This window comes from Neopsephotus bourkii, unplaced genomic scaffold, assembly GCF_033783945.1.
Source record: "Neopsephotus bourkii isolate Nb327-2 ecotype Australia unplaced genomic scaffold, CSIRO-AGI_Nbou_v1 NB_991, whole genome shotgun sequence".
In the NCBI taxonomy this organism is placed as follows: domain Eukaryota; kingdom Metazoa; phylum Chordata; class Aves; order Psittaciformes; family Psittacidae; genus Neopsephotus; species Neopsephotus bourkii.
Window position 1 is genome coordinate 1,750,852 of NW_026901483.1, and position 16,808 is coordinate 1,767,659.

Genomic DNA, 16,808 nt, shown 5'->3' on the forward strand with positions numbered 1-16,808 from the left:
GGGAGAATAAAAGTCAGGATTGAGGCAAGATCCTGGTAAAAGATAGAGTACAATGCAGTTGCAATTTGTTTTCTGAGTTTTTCTATTGCTATGACAGGAAAAAAGAAACAAAGCAGCACTATGTGAGGCCTTCAGGAGGGACAGACCTCCAACCTTATCTGTCAGGCTGGTGAAAGTAGCTGTTTTTTGTTCCCTGCACCGGCCTCCACATATGCCCCATTCCCAGTAGGGAAAGTAAAGCTTGTGTCTCCTATTTTCTTGCATAGAGACATAAAAGTGAATTATGATCTTTCCTTGCAACTGTCATCTACAGTGGCCTCTCCATGACTTATCTGGGTGACCAAAGGAAGGCCACTCTTGCAATATATTTCATGTGACCTTTGCAAAAATGCTGAGAATTTGTCCTACAGGCAGTGCATTTTTATTAACAGGTTATTCCACAACGACTGCAAAGCCGGTACTTGTATAGTATCTATGAGACTTTTCTCCTTACATTTGGAGAACTTTATAAGAAAATCAGTGTCTGTGGGAAGAGGAACCACAGGAACTGCAATCAGGGAAAGGCAGGGTCACCCCCTGTTCTGCAAGCAAGCCTGTCTGCACAGCACCCAGCACCACAGTCCCAGGGAACTGCTAGTGCACGAACTGCATCCAGCATCCTGAAGAATCAGCTGAAGGTGCTCTATGGAAACCATATTTCTGAGAGTTTTCCTATTAAGTGCAAGTTTTAGAAAGGAAGCAGGCTTGACCTTCACAGTATGCAACACTTTGGCTCTGGGCCTAGCTCTTTTCACATGTGAATGGTTCCTGTGGGGCCTCTTCATGTGCTTAGAGTAACAAACAATTTCAGGACTTAGACCTTGATCTGAATCAAGGGTAGCAGCAACTCCTTCCGAGATACAGAAATAAGTTTGTTCGTAGCAAAGCGATGTGTTTGCTGCATGGACAGAGTTAATCTCTGTCTTTTGACTCTTCATGTTCATGATGTAACTGCTTTGGTTTGGAAAGGGGTTTTGCCCTTTTTAAGGGTACCACTTCCCTCCAATATCAATTAAATAAGCTGTCTACTCCTTCCATCTTGGGGGGTTTCCTTTTAATGAAATAAGTTTTCCGTAGCATTGACTTCTGGCTGTGTGTTTCAAACACAGTTGAGGCTGAACTGCTGGACCCATTGTAGCTTATCCTCAGAAGCCACTTTGAAAAGCAGGATGGGTCATCCCCCCCAGACATGCTGCTTGCTTTCCTTTCGGAATGGCTGATGCTATCGCAGTTGATCGCTCTTGCACAGGACAAACCACCCTGTAGGTCATTTCCTCTCACAGTAATATTCCAACTCCTTTCTGTATTATTTTTTCAAGCAATAATCTTTATTATCATTTCATCTGAAGCAGGGGGGACAAGAATTATGACAGTGCCCATACCATACACACAAATTGCTCCATCAACTGCCCCTCCCGAGGTGTAAAATACAGTCATCTGTTAGGAGATGCCTTCTATCTATTGTAACAAAGGCTGAATGCAATGGGTATTAACAGGATTGACAGCTGGTCCTAATTGTGAAGTACACCAAACACACATAGCTGTGCACTGCTTTTATTATGTGTCCTTTTGGTGTTTATATATGCTTTATTTCACATTTCATTACAAAATCTGCAGAAATATTAATAAATGGGTATAACTGATGGGCAGGCATTACTCTCGGCATTGTGCTGCATGGCAGCTGGGACATGAACTCTAATCTGTGAGTGATGGGGTCTGTACATGTGGGTCTGTACGTATGAGATGCCTCTGCTGTCTGAACATATACAGGACAAAACTAATGATGTCAGAACTTAACTAAACTTATAGAATTTATCCACCAGTGCAGTAGTATACAATGGGCATTTAGTCAAAGTCAGGTGACTGAAATATAATATGGAAATATAACCTGTAAAGCCAGGAATTACATCTGTGTGGAGTGTTTCAGCATGGAGCTTGATGATCTTAAGGTCCTTTCCAACCCTAACTATTCTATGATTCTATGATTCTATGGTTGATGGCCATGCAACTGTTCACTCCATGTCCATATTCAAAGAATCCCACTGAATATGTGAGTTAGCAGGTAACATGGAGACAAGTCACAGAATGGCTGGGGATTTTTAGAAGCTGTTTTTAGAATTCTCTGATCCTCTCTGTTCTATACCTTTATTTCAGAGAAATTCTGGCGTTTCAACTATATTTAGCGATGAAAGTGAGACATCACCTACATCTTGCTGCAGTGAAGAAGGTAAAACAAGGCTTCACATACATTTTCCTACTATTTTTAAAGTAAGACATGTGCAAAATGTGCTGTTTAGGGGAAGTGCACTGTCTTTTCTTGATCATCAGAAAAGAGTTTGAATCTGCCTCCTCACCCAACAGCAAAGTACAGGAAAAAAAAAGCTGAATTATTTACTAATAATTATTGTGTTCACTGAGAAGCACTTACTGCAGGCATCTGGCAAAATACTGCAAATAATTCAAGATACCCAAATTATTAAAACCAACACCATAGATTAACCATTAACTAAACTGTATTTCCACGCAAGCATTCATGGACAGCCGAGCTCACCAACGCAACTCCGCTCTGCAGCGCCTGACCCTGCACTTAGAACGCACGGGTTGGGCCAAGCTCACCCCCCCGCCCGCCGCTGCCACTGAGCGGGGCCCGGCCCGGAGGGACACCCCGGCCACCCGGGGCCGGCGAGGCGTTCCCAGCAGCTGATCCCCGCCTGAGGCTGCGGCTGACCCCGCGCCTCGGTTCTCCTGTCTCCCCGAGACCCCGGCCCCGAGCAGCGCCCGACGAACCGTGCGGGACGCCCGCCCACCGCAGCCCCGAGATGCCTCCCCGCTCCCTGGGAGCCCGACTCCCGCCGCCGGGGCAGGTGCTGCTTGGCCGCCGGCCCTGGCCCGCTCTCTCCCCCGCCACGGGCGCCAAGCACGGAGAGCGGGTCCCAACTCTGCGCCACCGCATCGCATCCCCCGCCCGGCCCCGCGGAGGCATCGCGCTTTGGGGGCTCCGCAGCGGAGCGGGACTGCGCCATCGGCCGGCAGCTTCTCCGGCCCCATCTCGGGCTCCGCCGGGGGATAGTGGAGGCACCTCCGTGCTGTCGAGGTCGGCGGCCGCCTCCGTGGGCACGGACGCTCTGCCCGCCGGAGCCGAGCAGCCCGAGAGGGTTCCTCTTCTCCCACACCGGCACCGCCGCGGGGCTGGAGTAGGCGGGAGCCGGGCGGAGGGAGGCAGGGGCGAGCCGCCGGCTGCCTGGCAGCCCCGAGCTGGGAGCGCTGCACCCGCTCCGGGCCCGAGGGCCGGTCCTCCCCGCCCCGGGCGGGAGAGCGCGGGGAGCCGCCCGCCGCAGCACGGCCGGCCCCTCTGAGCCTGTGCTGCGGGGCTGGGGGTGCCGGCGGAAACCGGGGCTGCCCCTCCCGGCGGAATGGCGGAGCGGCCCCATCGCCGCTTTCGGGGGATTCTCCGAGAGGAAAAGGCAGGGCGGCTCCGGGAGGGGGAACCCCCCTCGGCTCCGCTGTCCGCATCCCCGGCGTCGCTCCGCCTCCTGGTGCTGATGTCAGCCGCGGGGAGGGCCGGTTGGCGGCGGCAGAGCGGGGCGCGGGCGGCCGCGGCAGAGCCGAGCCGGAGACGGAGGAGCTGCTGCCGCCGGGACAGCGCGGGCTGCGGGGCGCCGCCGGCAGCGAGCCCGCGCCCCCAGGGCCCCGCAGCGGCCGCGCCGGGCCAGCAGCCACCCGCGCCGGGAGGCAGCGAGCGCCCGGCGGCTTCCCCGCGGGGGACCTGGCGTCCCGCAGCCGCCGGCCAGGGAAGCGCTGCCCGCGGAGCCGCGCCGAGCTCAGAGACCCCCGCGCAACTCGGGTTCCGCGGCTGGACCTCTGAGGACTGGCGTGAGGCTTCCCGGGCGCGACTGCGTTTCCATCCTTTTGCGGCTGCAAAGGCAAACGATTAACTAAACCCAAAAGAAATAAAACAAACTCAGGCTCACCTAAAAGTTAGGAGACCTCTCCCCTCCCACCCCATTTCTTTTACAATCTTGCTCCCTCTGTGGAAGTCGCTTATGAATCGTGCTCGGCACGCTGCATGGGAAGAAGCAGCTTGTGTTTTGGATCGAGGATTTGCTGTTGCAAAGCGGTCTAACTTCCATGCAGCGGGGCAGCCTTCACTACTCTAACCGCCTTGATGGTGTGCTAAGGAGCCCGCGCAGATTGGCATCTTGTGCAGAGAAGGCGCTGGAGGTAAGAAGGGGCTTGTGGAAAAGAGGGATTTTTATGTTATTTTACACGGTATTTTTTGTCCAGCATCTCCCTTTCAGCAGACCATCAGCAGTACCGATAACCAGACAAAATGCAAGTCTGCTCCTGTAAAAAGTACGCGGAGCTCGCAAGTGACTGCAGGAGATAGATGTGCTTTAGTCCGGTAAGGCAGCGCGGCCGCGGTCCATGCTCCCAAAGCGGCCAAGAGCTGCCTCCGGCTCGGGAGCGGGGGACCAGCGGTCGCGGTCTCTGCCGGGCAGTTTGCATTGGATGCTGTGTCTGGTTGAACGTGTGTGTACCCCCACTGCCGCCCCAGAGCGTCCAGCGCCCTGCTCGAGTCGCTGGGGGTTGCAGATACAGTGCCTAGTATTAATGAGCGAGGGAGCGGGGTGGGAAAAACCCATATGGAACATTTTATTGATGTGATCGTAATCCTGTAATGGAGATTGCATTGAATGAGGATTGCATCCTAACGCCTAGCTGCTGTGGAGAGACCGGGAAGCAGAAACTGTGCTGGATTGTAAATGAAGTTCTTTGATTGAAGGATTTTCTTGAACCATGAAGGGATGTCTGTAAGCTTAAAGTTGCGGTGTATGTGGAGTACCAGAATGGGATAGAAACCAGATCAAGCTGAAATAGATTTTCATGTACTTGGGCTCTGGATACAGTTAGAATTGGTTAGAGGCATTGCAGTGATGGCCAATGAATTCTTGGTTTCATCTATGGAGACCATAGCAAGGCAAGGAGGGAGGAGAACACAGCAAGGCAAGGAGAGAATGTTACCATTTGGGAAGAGAAGGATGGTTCCTTTGTGACTTGTGCCATAATGGCACAAAGCTCACAGCCTGCAGAAGCCTTGTAGGTGATCTGGGAAGCAGAGGATTTATCTCACTTGCCTGTTGCAACCTTGGTGTAGCTGCCTGCAAGAAGTAGCTGCCAGGTGTGCATCAAGAGGTGAACAGGGACTCACCTGCCCCTCTCGGACAGCAAAAGGAGCTGTGAGCTTGAAAGAGACGGACTTGATTCCCCCAATCCCCTCTGTTTGAGCCTGAGTTGATAATACATTTTGAGTCATTGTTGCTGCTTATCTCAGTTGGCAAAGGAGAGGAGAAGATGTTGAACTTGACTGAAGCACAGCAGAGCTGAGGTAGATATTATGAATTCATCCTTGCATTCTTTTTGTGCTAATTTTTATCCTGGTGTGGAGAACGGAGCCAGAAAGAGCATCTTCCTCAAGCTTTACTGAAAAGAAACCTGATGGGAACCAAAAGATTAAGTCAAAGCCAAATTTTAACTTTTTGCTTGCCATCAGTGGAAGTGGCATTGACCTGTCAGATCACACAGGTCAAAAGATGTAAGGTAGGAATAAAGTTACTTGTTTATTTACTAACGCTGCTCCCTCCCCTCCCCAAGTTGGCATGCAAAGAAACATCAGAGTGGGAAAGCACCATTTCTTAGTCCTTAAGTCCTAACTAATGTGAGCAGCAGAGTAATTCCTGTGGGAATACTCAGCAGCATTTATCTGTAACTGCAAAAGAGCTGGTTAAATCCCAAATAACAGAGAGGAAAGCAAACCCAAAGATCTGACGTTATCAAAGTGATTTGTTCTCCCATTTGAGTTGTGTACAAAATGTGAGGCGAGAGCTTCACAGTTCAGCCTCTCTCTTGCCGCATGTTTGGCATGAAGTTGAGATGGAAACACTTATTTTACATAAAATGAAGAAGAGCAGTGTAAGCGCATTGAGTTCCTCTGAAGCATTTTATTTTGGCAAAAGATGACTTTTAGTGAATTGTAAGAGATGGGTTTAGAATATTCATGGCTAAACTCCAGGGAGCTTAGTGTTAGCTCAGTAAGCAGAAGGTTCTTCCTCTAAAGAGATAGCTGGAAAAGATGTGTTTAAATTTCAAGCCATATTCAGTTGAGACTGTTGATTTCCACGTTTTAATATAATTTGTTATGCTTCTTAGGGGAATGATGCTTAATCTGGAAAATAAAGTGAGTATTCCTAGCTCACTTTTTATAGCAAGAGCAAGCAGTGTGCTTTAATTGTACTTCTGCAAGTGCAAATGTTCCAGATTTCACTGTATTTTTTATCAAATAGCAGCTGAGGAAAATTTGTCTTTCGAAACCATGGTTATCCATGCAGATCTTGGTCTGTATTTTGCTACAGGAGAATTCTGCTTCATGGCTGCATTGTTCATCCTTGCAGCATTTCTTTAAATGTGAGCCTTGCTATGGTTAAAGGATAATTTATATTCAATGTAGTAGGGTCTGCTCAGTGGAATTGGCTTTATACATCACAGCCTCTGCAAAAAAGGAGATCAAAGATCTGAACCTGTGGTCCTGTATTGCATTTGTATTCTACATGGACTTGAGTAATCTTATACTGGAGTCCTTCACACTCCATAGTTAAGGATATGTCAGTCACTCCATTAAAACACCCATTTGCTTAGTTATTTAGCAGCTAGTTTTAAAAATAGGCGCTAAGCTTAAGTTAAACACATTCATATAGTGGAAAAAAAAAGCTATCCTAAGCAATGGAGTTAAAATAACATTTGGCGTTTGCTAATAGAGCACTGTTAAGTGGAATTTATAGAAAGCTCAGTAGAAAATAATGCCTGCCTATAAAATTTAGAGATGAAAAGGGGAAAAAAAAATCCTTTCAGATTTAGGAAGCCCCTTGTGGATCCAGGTGAGTGCTTATACCTGGATTGTAAAAGGGCCTGAGATTGTTGAGCAGGCAGTAGGGCTTTTCTTAAAGGAGAACAGAGCTGGCTGAAAGTAGGGATTAGTCATATCTTAGTTCAATGGTTCAGTTTCGGATTGCATTAGATCCAATGCCACTGGCACTATTCCAGTTATCTCCTTTGGGAGTTAAGTCACAAGAACAAGAAAAGCCCCAAGCTCTATATTTTAACCAGTGAAGTTCTCCTTTCCCTAAGTGAAGTAGAACTACACATTTTTGAAACATGTTGATGGGGTGAGTGGAGCGTTTGAAGCATCTTGGGGCTGCTGCGGCTGAGGAGGGCCAGAGAGCCCACCTGAGAGCAGCTGTTGTGGTTATCATGCTTGCCACTTTACACAACCTAAACCTAAGTTTACACTTAAACACCACCTTCTCTTCTACAGCATCCCCACATCTTTGACAAGTGCCTATCTCAGTTAGACAGCCATCTCCTAACAGTGAGGAGGTTGGAGGTTGCTTCATCTGTGCAGATAAAGTATGTGACTGTTTACAGTAGCTTTTTGCATATTTCAGGTTAGGATTTAAAAGACCAGATCCAAAAATAGATGTGATTTCAATGTGCCAGTTGCACGTGTTGTCTGGTACCTATGTTCATGAAGTGAGTTCAAGATAGATACAGATTGCTGTATTCCAAGTATTTTGGATGGGATGAAATAAATGAGTATTGTCTGAATGAAAGTTTTGTCATTGGACTAAAAATTCATCAGAGGGATAATAGGCTTCTGTCCCAATTCCCTCTTTCTGCAATGAGGTCACCGGGAGGACATTTGTAACACTTGTCTGTCTTTAGCGCAATGAAATAGTGGTGACTGTATCTTTCTTAGGTCTTCGGAACATTCATGCTCCCTGCAAATATACAGGCAAGTAATATGAAGCAGGAAATTTTGGGTGGAAATGGGAATTTGATTATCCCTTAAGATCTGTGGGGAGACTCCCATTCTCATTATCCAACGGTAAAGTAAGGAAAATAGGTTTAAAACAGTCTTTTTCAATTACGGTCTCTGAATTAGTAGTGACTTGCCAGGAAGCATAAAAGCTTCTATAGCTTTTGCACATGTAAAAGCTCCACTGAAAGGAGTTTAAACTGCCCTTAAATTTGTCTTTAAGGTGTTGTATTGTGAATAAGAGTAGGATTAGTGGAAAATACATTTGGAGTGATAATAACAGTATTTCCTACCTCTGGTGCAGATGAATAAAGAGAGATATAACTTTTACTTTTATTTTTAAAGAAAAATTCACCTTCCCATTTGAATGAAACCCCACCAAAGCCACCTCACTCGCATGGGGGCTTCATGAGCGCCGGGGAGAGTTAATGTAAAAATCAGAATACAGATAAAAATGCCTGTGGAACTTAGGCTGTAGATACAAACAATTCACTGTAGTTTCGACACTAATCAGGAACTATAAAGTTTTTTCTGTACCTGGGTCATAATGAAGCATTCTTTTCATGTGAAGTCTTTTGTCATTGCCTTTAATAAATATCCTGTTGAAAATTATTTCAGATACACTTAGAAAACCCATGTTTTTTCACAGACTACGTAAGATTCTGCATTCTTCATCCAATGTAGCCCAAGCCAAAGCTTCCTGCAGTCTGTGGGAAAATTCCTACTGGAACAGGGCCTTCCATAATCACATCTTGCATTACATGAAATTCTGCCACTTGTTCAGGAGCTTGGCATGTCGATGTGGGGTAGGTGTTGCTGGAGAGGAGTTTTGCTTGCAAGGATGTCAGAACTTTGCCTGTTTAACAGCACCAACTTTTCAGGGAAGTTCTTTTGAAATGACTGTTGTTTATCTTCAGTTAAGCCGCGATAGACTCCTTGAGGATTACAGAATTTCAGGGGAATCTACATCAACAGATCAGCAGTGAGCCAAATATGCTCTCAGAGGGACAGGTGAATGTTGAAGTTATTGGAGTCTTCCAAACTCAATAGTGAAATTACAAAGGTGGTATTTAAAACCTATCACTGTGGGGTTTAACATGGCAGTGCACTGTGCTGAGAGACCTTGCCCGCCTCATCCTCCTGCCGGGGGAACATCCTGCGCTGTGTACTGCTTTGATTTGATCTGGTTATTTTAGGGATGTTTTTGGTCTAGAAATAAGATGTCTCTGGTGATGTGCTCTGTTTGTATATCAGTATTTACCTCTTACAGCTTTATGGACATGGTTGTATTATTTTTGTAGGAATTTAATTAGTAATAATGTGTGTTTTATGCTGTCTACTGAAGTAGCAGGAAATCCATGCTAAATGGGGAAAAAATGAAGTAAAAGTTTGGAGTGCTTTAGGCACAGCAGGTTTCATTTAACCAGCTACTTACACCATCATTGCTATGGCTCTGTGCTATCTTGCTAAAGAAATAAATGTGTATGTATGGAAATTTGTGTTCTACTGGATCTGCGATCACATATAATGGGCACACTGAAGCCAGCTTTGTCTCCAGCTTTAGTTCCTGGCACATGCAATGTACACATATCCACCAAAAGAAAAGTAAAAAGTATTTAGGGGGTAACAGAACTGAAGGTGCCATTACAATGTAGCGTAGGGAACAGTTATAAACCAGTCATGAAGTGCCTGCCTTTAGCTGTAAGGCTGATTTCATTAGAAGGTCACATTTTCTGATAAGCCTCCTGAGAAAGGAAGTTTCATGCCTTTGGCATGGAACCGGGTTTTATCTCTGCTACTGGAAGCCACAGTTTATAGTCATTTAAGCAGGTTTTGTGGTTGCTTTTGTAATTATAAAAATATGGATCTCCCTGGTTTTTGACAAATGGGTATGAAACTGTGTGTCCTGGCAGACACATGGTTACCCGGATCGTTGGTTTTCCTTAGGTATGCTGGCAGCTTTCCTCCTGAAATGGAGCATAGCTTTCACAGGAGTCATTATGTCAAGGTGCAGGCTGGTTTCACAAACCGGGAAGAGATTTGCTTGGCCCTTGTATAATGTTTATGATGAAAGATCTAGACTTGACTTGTTGGTGCTTGATAGCCAGAGTGTGCCATAGCGTTCTCTAAAGAAAAGTGCACAGCAACTCCAGTGTTTTGAAACTTCATTAAATAGTGATTTAATAGAAACTGTAATGTGAATATATAACTCTGAACTCGGATAATTTGGGACCTCAGTGTAGTAGTTTGTTCAGATTACAGTTGCTGCCAGTAATTTATAAATACATGCAAGATAGAAGGCATGAAACTAAGGCTATCATTAAATGGAGTAATGGTGTTACTTTGTCAGTCACTTAACTGACCCTTGGAAAATGTGCATGGCAATGTGTTGTAAATTAAGATGCAACATACAAGGCAACACAGGAATAATGTTGGGAATGAAAGTTGGGAATGAAATGCATAAAATTAATTTTCTCTTCATCTGCCTGCCTTGTCCACATGTGAGACTTCACCAGAATGAATGGACTCTGTGCAGGGTTTCGTAATGGTTTCCTGTAATCAGACTGCTACAAGAGACCAGTTAAGTTTATGTCAGACAAGTGTGGTCATGTCCAGTTATCAGAGGGTTCTTTTTAAAATTCATATTCAGGAGATCTGTAAGTTTTTGACTTATTGAAGAAAACTGGGTATCAAGTAAATCAAGAGGTTTGTTGTCCTTCATCTGTTACAGTTTTCTAAGACAACTAAGAATGGCATTTCCTCTGGCCAAGCAGCAGCTGAAGTAGCAGGTATTACTGCTTCACCTTCCATGGTTCTGCCATAAACTTGAGGAAAACAGTCACAGATGTGTACATATGTAATAGTTTATGGCATTACTTAAATCTGAGGAATGAAAATTACAGAGAAGTCCTTAGATTCTAGAAAGAAGTGTATTTTAATTGTATATAATCAGTCTGGAATAATGATGACTACAGAATAGAACATTTTGGTACCCACATATTCTTCTCCTGCCCTCTTGGTTTTCATATATAAGCTCTTCAAAAAGACAATACCTGTAGGATAACCCTGTAAACTGTGCTTTCTTAACCAAAAGAAATATTTTAAATACATCTTCAAAAGCCTTCAGACTTCTGGCCCATTAGTTCTACTTACTTTTTTTTAATGTGTTCAGTCCAGTATCAGTTAGTTTTTATCTTTCACAATTTAGCTTTAGCTACATATACAAAGAAAACTGTTTTCAAGACCTGCTCTGAAGGTACCATAAAGCATGACACAAGGCATGTCTGGAAGGAGTTCACAGAACATTAGCTCACAGTGTTTCAAGTTATATGGGGGGATGCAAAAGACATTTGGCATATCAGAAAAGAGTTGACCACTTGAAAAACAGTGAAGGTGAGTCAGAAAGCAAAGACATTAATAGTCTGTCTGAGAGATGTGTTGTGTGTGCATGTGGTCAGAAGCTGCTCTCTGAGCTGAGGAGTAAGGTCAGCGTGTGTTGAATGTTGGCAGCGTTATCATGAGGAGCAAAGCAGTAAATGCTGTGGCTGTGGTACTGTGCCAGTGCTGGCCTCTGAGCGTCAGTGAATGACACGAAGCTTGGGTGCTAACGGAAGAGGAATCCCTGATGACCAAATGCCAGTGGTCTCTAAAGAGTTTTGGTGTTGCCTGCGTCGCTTGTGAATGTTTTAATGAAAGCACCTACAAATTCCTGCTTCCCTCTCCTGTCCCCTGACAACAAAGAAAATTTTGCCCACTCTTTCTCACCTTTTAAATTTGATTGAATCGTTTATTAGAGCATAGCATTACAGAGTAGAAGGATATGTTCTAATAGAAGAAGTGTCATTTTAACAGGTACATTAAAACTTGTTAATAGCCCCTGCCTTCTTTTTCCAACAAGGAGGAGACGAGTAATAAAGAATTTAGGTTCCTCTTCAGTGATACAGAAACTGAGTTTCTTTTGGTTCTTTGAAAACAACGTGTCTTTGAATTAACTTTGTTAACTGAAGTTGAAAAGCAGCAAATGAATAATTTTTACCATGGAACTGAAGCAGGACAAACATTTTCAAAAGGACTTCTGTAGTCTGGATGTACAAGTCCCATTTTCAAAGTAAGCTGGACTCCAAAAGAGCCTAAAGCTTGTCTGCTTTCAGGAATCTTCTGAGTGATTCTGAAAACAGTACCATTTTTATTAAAGACTGTTTATAGTAACAGTTTGTACCCCATCCATGTTTTCTTACATTTAAGTATTAGGGACATTAAATCTAGTTGCACTCACCATTCAAAACATGGTGGAAATCAAGGATGGTTATTCCATCAAAATCCTAAAGGCAAACTCTGAACTTAAGCTAAAACTTGCAGTATCTACTGGAGTTGTACAGAATAAACTTTTTTTTTTTTTTAAAAGGAATTATGTCCTTTTATGAACTTTATTTTATTCAAGCAGATTTAAAATACTTAGGAGGAGCAGAAGAATTAGAAAAGCTGTCATAGAGATGACTCTATTATAGTAAGGCTGTACAGTATCATGGTGTGGGTTGAGTTTGAGGCCTGTTATTTCTTATTTAACATTCTGTATTTTGTGGCTCATCATGCAGACATGGTTAAGCATGAACCAGCCTGTACAGCTAACTGTTACCTTCAGCACTGGAAAAAGACCTAATTATATTTTAAGACAATCACTCCAAGCGTGAATTCCAGTCAGAAAGAGATCCTTTTAACTTATTCTGTTCATCTAAACTTTAAAATTCAGCCAGAAAAGCTGAGACAATAAACAGACATTAAAAGACTGAAGGAAGAGTTTATAGAAAGGGAAAGAAGTGGCTGAAATCTGCCTGAATTTATGATTAAAATAGGCCATTTTCATTCATTATGGAATGGTGGGCTAAACCTGAAACCCAGTGTATTATCCCTTAGGCTGGAGAAAAAGGTAAACACGCTGGTACATTTGTTGCGATAGAGCAGTTGTTTTTGTGATTGTATTGCATCACACAGCTCAAAATTGGTAAGAACTTTCTAGCAATACGAATGGGATTTGGTCTGATTCTGTGTCTGAATAGTGCTCTTTGGAAACACTGTGTAGGGTATTTCTAAATTACCAAAAATGTTAATTATTTGGGAATGCTTAGCTTCATGCACTGTGTTACACACTTTGTTCAGTAGCTGCTTTCTTTGGACATCTTTTCATGTTGGTAACTTAAAGCAGATTTCAGAGGTTTTTTTTAATTGTTTAACATAAATGGGAAAATAGAGCTTAATCTGGCTTCATGTAAATGCCATTTGCTATGAGTTCCCTTAATATCAATGTTTGTGTTTTTGTTGTACTGCACTTAACAAAAATGAGTATTCAAAAAATGCTGTCTGAATCAAAAACAGTGCAACATCAGTCTGCAAAGAATGTATGGTCTCAGTTTCTTACGTCTAATTCATTTTGGCAGGTACAGTACTTTTAGGTTTTATTGTATTATAAACAGTAAAAAAAGCTTGAAAGAAATCATTGGAAAAAGGTTTAGAGTGATTTAGATGAGGCTGGCAGCTGGTACAGTGTGGCTATTGCAGAATTAACTACATTCCCAGAATTCAGTCACTTCAGAGTATTGGATCTATGTCTTGATTTAGTCATTGCTGAAGGAAAAGTCAACACCTCGCTGATCTGCTGAACTGTGAGACAGTGGCTGATGGAGATAGGAGTGAACCAACAGAAACTGCTTGCTGAAAAATTTGGGATGCGTCAGTGATCAAAGTGACAGCTTGGTCAAGACATCTCTTTAACTGCTGTGTACATGGTTATATGTATATATGAGTACGTAACACTGTGACATTGCAGGTATGTCTGAAGGGGAAGGCAGTAAAGTGTAGGGAACCTCTAAGGGACAGAGAAGCTAGCGCAAGGAAATTCCAAAATCCTCAGTGCTCTTGGAAGCCACTGCAGTAAGTTAAATACCTGTTGATGAGCTTTACAGAAGTTAGCCATGCTCAGATATTTAGTCTGATCACTGAGGGAATAATCATTTTTAATAGACTATTTTGTGATCCATAAGAACAGATTAGGGATGCCATCCATCATTTTGTAAACCACAGTTTCGGCAGATTTTCCTCTTTTCCTACATAAAGGTCTGACTGATGTAGTTCTTATAACCTCAGCCGTAACTGTTTTGGAGGGAGGAACATGTAAAATCCCCTGTGTGCTGGCAACAGCTCATTTCTTTCTCAGATTTTGGAGATCCTGCTCAGTTTTCTGAAGGACCCTGTAAATGGGAGCCCAAAGTGTAGTTATGTATCTCAACACTGGTTGCTATTCTTATCTCAGTGTGTGCTAGCTGGGGTAATTTTGAACTGGGATAACCTTGAACTGAGGTTGTATAGACAGGCTGCCACTTCAACAAGTCACCTATTCATGGTCTTTCTGCAGCGCTGTTCTGAATACAGTTTAAAGGACTGCTTTTGATCTATGAAATGCTTTTTAGTTTTTTCTCCTTCTGAGGAAGACCTGCTGTACGGTTTTGTTCTTCTGTAAAAAATAACGGGAAAGCAGAAGCTTCAGCTTTATAAACCAAGCTGAGGGCAAGGAAACCTGAGACCAATTCTTCTCCGTTAGTCCCGCAAGACCTAAGTTGACATTCAGAGCTGTAAGACAAACACATTAATTCAGCTTTTTCCTGAGGGTTTTCTGGAGTGGACACATTACGTGGAGTGTAATTTTGTTTGTATTTGTGAAGAGTGTTCTACTGATGCTTCATGTTGATGGTTTAGTGCTCTTTACTACAAGAGTGTCTGGTTGACTGAAAGGTTCCCTACAAAACCACTAGAAATGCAGTTTCTAGAGAGGGTCCATATATGGACTGTGTGAATAAGAAAGTAAGATAAGGCTGAGAGCAGACAATATTGTTATGGGCAGAAATTTAAGTACTTGTGCTAGACAGAAGAGTAAATGAAACCAAGGTCATTAAAAATCCTCTAAAAATAATGAAAGATCTTTACAGAAGCTCTAATTTATACTTTGTTTCATCGTGGATTTACTTGTCAAAGCAGGCACTCAAACAGAAGTTGTGGACTGGAAAGAAGTGATGAAGGTGCCTGAGTCTGAACTAGGATTCATGATTTGCTGCTGTTAGAGTTAGATTAGACTGCTTCTTTGTTTCAGGTACTTTCACTTATTTTCCGTGCTGCCTGTATAACACGATGTCATTGGTACGTTTTTTAAATGTGTATAAGGATCATAATGACTGCATATGCTAAATTTAACTGAAATTTATGTTTAAAATTATTTCCACAGTTTTGCATTGATTTATGTGGGCCAATTTTAACTGAAAGCTCAGCAAAATACTGAGTGTACTCATTCACTATTTTCCACCCTTCCCTCTTTCCACCCATTTCGCTACCCATTCTGCTGCTACTCTTCAAACAAGAACACTTTCCCTTGAAAAATACCCTGGTGTTATTAAAATATTACACTAAGTTTGCTGTTTGCAGTTGATTTGTAGTTGCTTGGCCATTAAACAAAGTTGTTCCACAATGATGGACTGTTTCCTTCAGATGACATCAAGGGAAAGCTTCATATCCTAATGATTTGTTTATCTTCATGACTGTGTGTAAAGGCTGTACTTGTACCATCAGACACTCTCAGTCTGGTATTTTCAGACCCCTGCAGAAGTGGATTTTAAATAAATGGAACAGTGCAGATGGTATACAGGGGAACCTCTGGTAGGCCAAGAAATGAAATCAAAGTTTCCTGAGTTCCAGGATGAGCCCTACACAGGGACTCATTTTCCATCACTAGGAAATTTAATATTAAATTGCTGATCTACAGCATGTTGTAGAATGTCCTAAATATGCAGAATATTCATAGAAAAAGTGTATACTATAGAGCGAGATCTGCAACATGTACTCTATGCTTGCTAGCACATATTTTAGACAAGGGGCTTAGGCTTGCTTTGAGATGATCAACCCTGATGGTGCTGAATATAAAAATGGCAGTATAATTAGTCATCTCCAGCAGAAAATGATTTTTGCCATTTTATTTTCACTGTGTGGAGGAGGGGATGAACTGGTTTTCAGTTGCTCTCCATCATCTAGGTTTTCTAATTTTGCCTTTGACTGGGAACACTTAACAGTGACTTTTTTTTTCATTTTGTATTCAGGGATGGGTTATTTTATATGACAGATCTTAACTAAAGAAACGCCGTGATGAGCCAGTGTGAACCAGTGGTAGTTCAGAAAAAGCTGTTCCTTGACTGATGCTCAGGAACAGGACACAGAGCTGTAGATGGTTAGGATATAAAGTGAGCTATCTAGGCTATTCTAGTGCTAATCCAGACTCTATTAAGCTATACAAGTGTTCACAGTAGAGACTTCACATTAAATATTTTGAATGAGGTACATATATATGAACAGATTCTGTTTCTGTGTAAGTGCAACTACAAGAAAATAGTGTTACGCAGATTTAAGGTGGTGTCCACAAAGAGACAGTTGTTCTGGTCCTCTCCTTATTTGAATCACTGTAAAAATTCTCAAAAGATACTTGCATGCAATCATAGCTAGGCAAGATAGTGTAATTTAAATGTACAGTTGCCACCATGAGTAATGTGTATGGGTTGTATAACCATTGGGAAACCTCAGATTTTCAATTTCCCTTGGAATGTGTTCATTATTAGAAGGCATTACCAGAGTATTGTTTGTTGTAAGAGAAGAAAATCCTGTTCAAGTTTTTAATGAATCTCTTGAGAGATTCATCAGATTTACAGGTTAAAAAAGCTGTAAACATTCTGCTGGGAGTAGTCATTAAAGAGAAGATGAATGTGAGTTATCTGTACATGCCTTTTGAAACAGAAACCCTGAAGATGATTTACAAACCAAAAAGCTGTTTCTCTTTAAAGGGTCTGTACTGCTGCATTATGTAACG

At 43.0% G+C, this 16,808-nt stretch overlaps 1 protein-coding gene across 2 annotated transcripts in view; it reads left to right on the top strand.

Annotated features, from left to right (window-relative positions):
• The first annotated feature begins 3,765 nt into the window (after window positions 1–3,765).
• PCDH11X (protocadherin 11 X-linked) overlaps window positions 3,766–16,808 on the top strand; it is a 488,779-nt gene continuing 475,736 nt past the window's right edge. Inside the window, exon 1 of one of the 2 annotated variants that reach the window (XM_061359684.1) lies at window positions 3,766–4,260. The gene's annotated coding sequence lies outside the window, so the exon portion shown is untranslated. Of the gene's footprint in view, window positions 4,261–4,354; window positions 5,638–16,808 lie in introns of those variants that run through there. The other variant, XM_061359685.1, reaches the window with a different exon arrangement.